This window comes from Spinacia oleracea, chromosome 6, assembly GCF_020520425.1.
Source record: "Spinacia oleracea cultivar Varoflay chromosome 6, BTI_SOV_V1, whole genome shotgun sequence".
In the NCBI taxonomy this organism is placed as follows: domain Eukaryota; kingdom Viridiplantae; phylum Streptophyta; class Magnoliopsida; order Caryophyllales; family Amaranthaceae; genus Spinacia; species Spinacia oleracea.
Window position 1 is genome coordinate 69,194,164 of NC_079492.1, and position 7,549 is coordinate 69,201,712.

Below are 7,549 nucleotides of genomic sequence, written 5' to 3' on the forward strand. Positions count from 1 at the left end.
GGAACAGATACAACTTCCAGCTCTGGAACTCCATTGACTGTTCCAAGTGTACCTCAGGAACTTCACCAGTTTATTCAAGTTCCTATCCTAATAGAAACTTGGGCATATGCCTGTTCAAAGTCATTTAGCAACCATAATCAGGAAGTTTGCAATATGTGTGTGTCATCAACCAAAACTTAGGAACAACAGAAATAATTAATTTTAGTTATTTTCGTAGGTCGCATTATTTTAATTAAATTCGATTTTAATTAGAAGAAAGTCAAAGGATTAATTATTTAGAAATTGATTAATCTTTTAGGACGCGTTTATGTGAACATGAATTTTAATTAATTCACTTTAATACTTGCATATTTATATGGGCCATTCGTTTTAGCATACGAATGGATGAATGCATAGAATATATATATTTTATGTAATGCAGGTACTCCAAGTGACTAGTATGGCCATTTAGGATAGTTAAATACGATCTGCGTACCGTTCTATCTTTGAATGTAAAGTTTTAAATATGGTCTGCGTAACATGGAAATTTTGATGTAATTTATTATTTTCAAGTATTTCTAAGTTTAGAACTTTAAGTTAGCAATTGAACGAAGATTCAAGACGATGCCAAGCTAACAAGGAGGTGATGAAGATTGGATGCTTCAAGACAAGATGTTTTGGGCCATACTAGATCACCATTTATTTATGCAATTTGATATATATGGGAACCCAAATTTTTGGCTGCATACCTATGCATGCAGAGATGGGTGCATATGAGCTAGGTGAAGCAGCTAAAATTGAACACGATGATAAAAAAAATGAACATGAAAAAAATATCCTTCTTCATATTTCTCTTTTGAAAAATAATAATTTAGGATAATTAAATAATATTAATTAATATATCAGGAACTCTAATACGTCCGCACAAGTTTAATCACTACGTTACATTTTAGTAGATTTGAAAATAAAAAAATAAAAAAAATAGGAATATTGATGAATCTTTTTCTTCTTCTATGTTCCTCTTTCTTCTATATTCTTTCTCTCTCCTCTGTAACTTTTCTCCATCTTAATAGTTCTTATTTGCCCCTCCTCGTCGATAAATTTTCTACCACCAATTACAAACGAATTGAGTTCACCAACTTCTCCTCCACTTCTTCTTCGACTCTGTCTTTTTTCTTCCATGTTAAATTCTGAAATTGAACATTGAACATTTTTTAATTAAAAATGAACTTGACAATATATCAAACATAGTATGAACATTAAATTTCTAAAACTGAACAATGAGTTTTAAAAATCGAACACAACCAAGAACAATAGGTGATTTTTTTAGAAACTAAAAAAAATCACCTATTATTGATTTAAACACACTTACTCCAGAATCGAGTATTAAATATTTTAACAAAAATTTAAATTTACAAACACAAAATTATTGAACATATATTAGTTTTAATAAGTTGAATTGAGTTGAACATGATTTTATATAAGTTGAACATGATTTTATATAAGTTGAACATAAGACTTTAAAAACTGAACATCACACAAAGGTATTGAACATATATTAGTTTTATAAGTTAAATTTAGTTGAACATGATTTTGTATAAGTTGAACATAAGACTTGAGAAACCGAACAACACAGAAAAGTATTGAACATATATTAGTTTAATAAGTTAAATTTAGTTAAACGTGATTTTGTATAAGTTGAACATAAGACTTGAGAAACTGAATATCACACAAAAGTATTGTACATATCATAGTTTTATAATTTGAACATACGACTTGAGAAACTGAACATCACACAAAAATGTTCTTATTTATGAACATATCATAGTTTTATAAGTTTAATTTAGTTGAACATGATTCTTTATAAGTTGAACATGAGACTTGAGAATTGAACGTCACTAAAAGTGTTCTTATTTGTGAACATCATCTTTTATATGTGGAACATGATGAATTATAAACTGAACATGACAATATTTAGACAACGCCACTTCTGATCTTTTAGTAAAAAATAATGAACATCTGCTTATTATTGTTGCTGCTTGCCTTTTAGTTGAACATGATTATATATAAAGTTGAACATAAGACTTGAGAAACTGAACATCATACAACGTGTTGAAGATATCATAGTTTTATAGGTTAAATTTAATTGTACGTAATTCTTTATAAGTTGAGCATGAGACTTGAAAAACTGAACATCACTCAAAATTATTGAACATATATTAGTTATAAGTTAAATTTAATTTTTGAAGAAATAAGTTAAATTTAATTAGTTGAACATGATTTTGTATAAATTGAGCATAAGAATTTGAGAAATTGAACATCACACCAAAGTGTTGAAATATCATAGTTTTATAAGTTAAATTTACTTGAACACGGTTCTTTATAAGTTGAACACGAGAGTTGAAAAACTGAACATCGCACAAAAGTGTCATGTAAACCGTAGGTGGTTAGGCACTTTTTCACAAAATCAAACAATAATCGCCTATCCTTATTCTGATTGACTATATTCTTCCCATTAGATATTAGAACAACTTTTTGATCCATGTTTGGCCTGTCTGCACCTAATCATCAAATCATGGAGATTAGTAACTCCTAATTCCTAAACAGTGTATCTCTATCTGAATTAATATATTGCTCAACAATATTCTAATCATCAATTTCTTTTATATATTTTACAAAAAAATTGCTAAAATTGACAGCACCTTCGGCTAAAATTATTCCCTAATCCTCGAAGCCTTGACCATGAACTAAAGAAGAAAAAGAAATTTGGCATATGAAACGTAGTCCAGATCGAGTTGGAATCGCTGGTAATAAAATCAATTGATATTTATAATATTGACAGTATTAAAGAGAAAATGTCGCAAGTTTACCATATGTTTTGCTTAGAGCGTCGAAAATTCGGTCCCTACCAACGCTAACACTAGGCATGGCGGCTTCTGTTCTTTCTCTCTCCTCTTACGTAGATTGCTGGTTGAGGCCATGGTGAAGGAGGCGAGAAATTAGAGGACGAAGAAGCAGTTGAACAAAACGCCGGCGATGGAGGTAATCGCTGGGAGAAATCGCCGAGAAAATCGATTGTTGTTGGTGATATTGTGATGGAGGTGGTGGTGGCGACGCCGATGAGTTGTTGGTGATATTACGATGGAGGTGGTGGTGGTGTCGCCGGTGATTCGCCATGGGCACTAAAAATGGAGAGAGAAAAGGAGGTTTGATGAGAGAGAAAATGTTAAGAGGTTAGAAGTGAGAGAAACATGAGTATGTGTATATGATGTGATGTCGTTTGGGCTCCTATGCATGTAGAGATAGGTGGATAGGTATGCAGCCATTAATTATTATATATGGGAAGGGAGCTTAAAATTAGAAGAATGAGAAGCGATCTCGTGCGTTCGCTACAATTAGATGTAACCGCTCATAAATGTTTACCTACCACGTTTTAGTAATGGCCTAATCGTAAATATTTCCAAAAAATTCGATCCCATTATGAAACAAAAGAACAAGAAGTTTCTCTCTCCTGACTTCCAGTGCTCCCCATTCTCTCTCCTCCATTCTCCTCACCTGCTGCAACTACCGCGCCACCACCATCCCCCACGCTGCCATCATCGTCTTCTCCTCTGCTGCAATTCGTGGGATTTATTTTATTTTATTTTATTTTCTCCTCTCTTGCGATTCAACGAGCCATCTTCATCCCGCAATTTTAGAGATCTATTGCCCAGTTGCTTTGATTGACCTTCGATTTTCCAGGTTAGGTATTTGATTTTTAATTCTTTTGTTTTTCAATTGAAGTTTTGTCTTGTTTCGTTTTTTTTCTTCTGATTTTTCGATTGAGGTTTATGAATTAGGGATTTCTATTCTTCGAATTAGCTCATTTTGATTATTTGTTAGTTATTATGCTAATGAATTTCATTTTAGTACTTATTGAGAAAATTGAAGGGAAAATACCAGTAGTAGATATACAGAAAATTGAAGGGGGGTCGGACGAAGTATAAGAACTTTGTCAAAAATGACATTGTTTAGATGTGTTAAATGAATTTGCGGCAGAAATAAAATCACCTTCAACATTCAACACCATTATAAATATGGGGGAAGAAAGCTTTAAATTTAATTGATGAAAATGATGAGCTAGTGACTCATGAATTGCCGTTACTTTTTGCTGAATTATAAATCTTCCAGTAACATATTTATAAAGCTCCCAATAGCATATTGTCAATTTAAAGCCCAAATTAGTTCAAAATACTAGTTTGGTTAATGTTTAAGTTTTGAGTTATTGTGACCGCTACCAATTTTTTGGTTACCCGAAGTTTTTAGCTTTTGTTCATTAATTTGGTGTTTTTTTAACTATGACAAATACATCAGTATGTATGATTAGATTCAACGGAATATTGTTGTTTATTGAGTCATAAATTTTTTGTTGCATCTTTGATCTCTGTTCGTTCATGATGTTGGATGAGGAAGAACAAGAAGATTAAAAAGACTTTGGTCAAATTTGCGCATTTTGGTAAATGAGCAAATTCATTTTGCTCATTTGTGCAAATGAGCAAAAAAAGAAAGTTAAATGAGCACGTGAGTTATTATTTGTTAGTTATTGTGCTAATGAATTTCTCTTTCCCCCGTATTGTTTATGATTGTATGCTGTAATTTTTAAAATTTGAGAGTTAGGTTCATTTCATGAGCATAATCATTCAAAAAAATTGTTATATCTGGATGTTATCATTCGTATTTGTTATATGTGATTAGGGAGGAACTGAAGAAATTGTGAAAAGTTCCTCCCAAACCCCATAGAAATTGAGAAAACGTCAGATTCTGTTAGTGATAAAGCTAGTTAAATTACATCCTCATTTGGTTTTACGTGTTTGAGTTGTTGCACTTAGGGATCTCTCTTGTTATCTCACTCACAAGTAAAGAAAAAATTGAATAAAGTACAAGTAAACAAGAAGCAAACAGATTGTCCCTCCGGGTTTTAATGGCGAAATTCATGAGGCTATACATTTGATTGGAAGTAATAGCAGTTGCACAAAACATAGATAGTGCGATGATTGCAGGGTATTAGCTTCCAAATAAAAGGAGCTCTAGTGTCTGGATGTATAATTACAGGTTGCCAAACAGAGAGATTCACACGACTCTGAACTTGCGTGGCAGTAAGGCCTTGGAGAGGGGTTAACTCTCTTTTGTTCACCTGTCAAAAAACGTTGGTCAGGTTCGATGCCTACTGTAGGTTGGATTATGGATATTTCCAATTTTGGAGATTCAACCTTTGTCGTTATCACAATTGCATTCTAGTAGGTGATATGATTCTAATTTTAATTGTCAGTTACTTTAATTGGGTTTTCAATTGAATTTTGTGTATTTTACTTGATTTTTGTTTTTATTTTTCTTGAATGAGGGTTCTGTATTAGACATCCTAGAATTGGATAAATTCAAGAATCGATTTGAGTTGATTTCATTGCATATGTGATTTGTTTTTTTCCTTTCATGAATATGCAAGTAGTTTACAAGTGTTGAGTTTGGTTATATTTGCGATTCTCTTGCTCCTGGTTCGTTATTCTCTTGGTGGGTTTTCTATACGTGGGTTTCTGCTCCCCACTTCAAAGATGAATATCTTTGATGTTTCCTTTTTTTTCTGGTTTGTCTTGTACTCGAGTAGTCCAGTCCACTCCATTCAGAGGAATGGTGATGTTTTTAGTTGATCATAGTATAAATTTTGCAACCATTACAAAAAAAAGTTGTGTGCTGTTGTGGACATCTTGATGTCTCGATGCTGTTAACTAACACAGATTTTGAGGGGTTAACTCTCAGTTGTGTAATATTTAGAAACAGAGTGGCAATAATGATAACAAAAGTCAAAAATCAAGGTTGTCTTTGTAGGATAGAAGAATTTGATGTCACTTCAATTTTTAGTCACTAGTGGTGCCCTTTTTAGATTTGAATTCAAATTAGAGTTTTTAAGAAAGACTACAAAGATAATGATATGGGATCATTGTTGGTAGATATAGTTTTATAACTAGATGCTGCAACTACATTTCTGGAAAACTGAAGGTGAATGTGGACCAATAAAAGGTTTCTAGTCACAGCTATATGTAAGCATTGATAATTGATTTGTTGAAAACAGTTATGTTATGTAGCAGGCTGGGTTTTAGCTGCTTATATTCACTCATTCATCAGGATCTTGATTTTATGATTGACTTTTACCAAATCTCTCATGTTTTGTTTCAGATTTAAGAAGATCTGCACCCACCCTTGCATCAAAATCTGGATACACACCTATCGCATCTATGCTGATTGGATTAATGAGGAATCCTTCGTGCCCTATTTGGCTAGTAAGTATCAACAATGAATTCTGGGTCGGGGATTCTTACATGGGTACTTGTTTTGGAGCTCGGCAACAGTGTATAAATAGAGTTCAGAAATACAGTTAGTGAACTGCATAAGTGTAAGGATTACATCAGCTTTTTTTTCAACAGGAGATGGATGCCTGTGGACTTGCAGCTACTGTAGTTTTTAGTTTCCCTTCAAGTTTTTGTTAGGAGTATACCGCTTAGATGGTGTACATGCTTGTTCTGCTACTCTATTAGACATAGAAAGTACATTGAAAGCTCATACCATTTTGAGATCTTTCTGATAGTATTCCTGGTTCAATCTATTGTTCATGGCCAGAGTATTGCAATAGTGCTCGTTAACCAATTCTAGCTTGCTTTCGAACATTTTTCCACTGCTAGTGAATTGCTTAACTAGTCACGCGAATACTTGTTCTTTATTCCCATATAAGTCTCTGTCACTTTCAATGGAGGTACTTAAAAAAGACCATTAAATGTTTAAAGTTCGAATTTTAATATTTGCTCATTTAGACACAATGAGCAAAACTTTAAAGTTCGAATTTTAATATTTGGTCATTTAGACACAATGAGCAAAATTTTAAAACCCGAACTTTTATATTTACTCATTTAGACACAATGAGCAAAAAATTAAAGTCGATACTATAATATTTGCTCATTTAGACACAATGAGCAAAAGTTTAAAATCAAACTTTAATATTTGCTCATATAGATACAACGAGCAAAATTTTAAAATGCGAACTTTAATATTTGCTCATTTAGACAAAATGAGCAAAATTTTAAAGTCCAGACTTTAATATTTGCTCATTTAGACACAATGAGCAAAAGTTTAAAGTTCGGATTTTAGTATTTTCTCATTTAGACACAATGAGCAAATGTTTAAATGACGGATTTTAATATTTGCTCATTTAGACACCATGAGCAAACGTATAAAGTTTGGATTTTAATATTTGCTCATTTAGATAAAATGAGAAAAAATTTAAACGTTTGCTCATTTAGATACAATGAACAAACGTTTAAAGTTCAGATTTTAATATTTTCTCATTTAGACACAATGAGCAAATATTAAAGTTCGGGTTTTAGTATTTGCTCATTTAGACACAATGAACAAATGTTTAAAGTTCAGATTTTAGTATTTGCTCATTTAGACACAATGAGCAAACGTTTAAAGTTCGGATTTTTATATTTGCTCATTTAGATACAATGAACAAAAGTTTAAAATCCGAACTTTAATATTTTCT

General features: G+C 32.2%; 1 long non-coding RNA gene across 1 annotated transcript; it reads left to right on the forward strand.

Moving 5' to 3' along the window:
* Positions 1-783: 783 nt before the first annotated feature.
* LOC110779495 (uncharacterized) lies at positions 784-6,657 on the forward strand. Its single transcript, XR_002531143.2, has 2 exons — positions 784-3,720; positions 6,190-6,657. It is a non-coding gene; the product is annotated as an uncharacterized lncRNA (long non-coding RNA).
* The last annotated feature ends 892 nt before the right edge of the window (positions 6,658-7,549 follow it).